The sequence below is a fragment of the Sinocyclocheilus rhinocerous genome, unplaced genomic scaffold (assembly GCF_001515625.1).
Source record: "Sinocyclocheilus rhinocerous isolate Xijiao unplaced genomic scaffold, SAMN03320098_v1.1 scaffold358, whole genome shotgun sequence".
Taxonomy (NCBI): Eukaryota; Metazoa; Chordata; class Actinopteri; order Cypriniformes; family Cyprinidae; genus Sinocyclocheilus; species Sinocyclocheilus rhinocerous.
In genome coordinates, this window is record NW_015650700.1 from 131856 (window position 1) to 134590 (window position 2735).

Genomic DNA, 2735 nt, shown 5'->3' on the forward strand with positions numbered 1-2735 from the left:
CTTTTTTACTTTTTTTTTTCTCGGCGACGGACTGCTGATGTATTTTTTCCGGGCATAGTTGAAACATGAAAGTTAAACATGAAGTGAGGGCGGGCGCAGATGCAGGAATGGCGCGTCACGTGTAGCCTACTGACTACTGCGTTCACCGTAAAATGCTTTTTTTATAATTATGCATATATTTTCATGTTTATTTTTGTATTTATGTATATGCATATGTTAATATTAATATAGAACAAAAGTTTTTTTTTTTTTTTTTTGAGGTGGTGATGGGAAGGTGGCTTTATACTGTGACTGATTAGTGTAGACAGGTGAAGTGCGTCAGAATTCGGGTGATTGTGATTGTGTGGGTGGAGCAGGAGGATCTGGTGTTGCTGGTGACTCTGTGACAGTACACCTCCACACGCATGACACGGCAATGAGGACGGGCATGGCCCCTGGGTGCAGGACAGTCAGGATGCTGATCATTGACCTCCGTTAAAAGGGCGTGATCAAGGATGTCATCACGTGCATCTCAAGATCTCTCCTCTGGGCCATATCCTTCCTTTCTCTTCTGACCAGATGAAACCAGCATGGCGTGATTTAATTCCAGGCTGCAACACAGGTGCAGAGGACTTGTCTGGTTCCCGTGGTCTTGTGTTGAAGGTCGTCGAGGTGATGAGGTCTTCACAGGGGATCTGTCTCTGGGGTTCATCTAGTTGACATGGTCTCCGCTCACATTCAGGACTGTAGAGGTCGTCTCTAGGTGCTGGTCCACCATCTGGTCTGGATATGGAGTGGATCTGGGTGGCTACAGTGACCATCTGATCTGGATACAGAATGGATCTGTATGGCTACGGTGACCTCGGAATAAGAATGAAAGAGACTAATATTAGCGTAGATGCCATTCGTTCCAGAGTTTGCTTCCTCAAGGAGCACACACAGTACTCCTTGGATCTCTACCATCTAATCCAGGGGTGTCAAACTCAATTCCAGGAGGGCTGGAGCCCTGCAGAGTTTAGATTTAACCCTAAACAAACATACCTGATCAAACTAATCAAGTCCTTCAGGCTTATTTGAAAACTACTACTGGCATGTGTGTTGGAGCAGGGTTGGAACAAAACTCTGCAGGGCTCCGGCCCTCCAGGAATTGAGTTTGGCACCCCTGATCTAATCCATTATGATGATGACAGTGCCCATAACGCACACCACCTATTCAGCCACACTCCTAGCGAACTTCAAGCCAGAGCCCACCACAGATCCAGAGCTTGCCAGGAAGTCAATGCCTGAGCCCATCTTCATCCCGGAGCCTAAGCACAACAGAATTTCACACACAACAGAATCCCAGTGTCTCCCATCCCCGCCAGTCCTCGGACTTCACCGAGTTCCCTCATCCCTCCGGCTCTGCCTTGGTCAGTCATTGACCATTGTCTTCTAGGCCTCTGGCTATGCCTCATACCTCCATTCCTCTGGCTTCGTCAGGTTACTGCTTCCCACCAGCTCAACCTTGGTCCTCAGTTCCACCAGCTCTACCCCAGTCTGCCGAGTCTCTGTCTCCACCTCAGTCCTGCGAGTCGGCCCTCCAGGCCTCCACCCACCCTGGGTCACCGTCTCCTCAATTTCGCCTGGGTCTCCTCCTCCATTGGCTCCATCCCAGTCCGTTGTCTCCCTGGTTATGCCTGGCAAGTCTCCACCTTGGCTCCTCCCTCCATCAACTCTGCGTCCTGGCTTTTCTGCAACCTGAAAACTGAATGAGTTTTTTTGTTTGTTTTTATTGTTGAATGTGTCATGGCAATTCAGAAATGTCTGGTGAGTGGCCCTAAAAGGATAATACTCTATCACTTTTGAAATTAACCTACCACCTACACTAAACCTTATTCTAAGCTTAACCATTATTAGAAAAAAGCAAACATGAGATAAAATCGCATTTCCTGAAGCAACTATGTAATTTTAGCTTCCTTCTATTAGGCTTTGAGCTCTTTTGTTGAATGACTCATACTTGAGAGTTCCTCATTGCAAGTGCAACACTGTACCAGGTGAGCTACTGTGCAAGCTTACTATGTTAGACAAGCTATACATACAGAGTTGGTAATTTAATGCAAATGTTTCAGTGTTTTCTTTGTAAATCTATTAGAGCATGTAGCAAGGATCGACCGTAAATAAGCAAATGTACACGGTATGATAACTAGGGGAGTGCAGTGGAGCCAGTATTTGTATCTGTATCTGTATCTGTAACAATCACAAAATTATTCATATTTGTGTCAGTTACTTGAGAAGACCGTTGTCTATGGTTTTTTCATAGTTATCACTGAACAAATATGCCATCTTTAACTGACTTTTCCAGGTTTTAAGTGCTATGATCAGGTCCCTGGATCATCTACCAAACAAGGAAATGTGAAAAAGATTAACCCAGTAACTTTGTTTTGGGAAGCCTTTTTCTGCAAGCGTCTGAGAAAACGAGCGCGTCTGATTTCGCTCCCTTGTTGACGTGGCAAAGGGATTTCATTATAATATTACCACGCCTTAATCTGTAAGTTTACACCCACGGCGCCGGTATTGTGTTTTCGCAAGCGAGAACGGTGTAGCAGTTTTAATGCCATGGCAAAGTTTGAGCAAAACATGCTAACTGTTCTGTCTTTGGCTGCACAGACGAGCACAGAACACTTAAGAGTCCCAGCCTCAGAGGAGACGAGAGCAGTGGATTTATTGATTTATTTACTGTATATTGCTGCTGCCACACAGATCTAAAATAAACATGC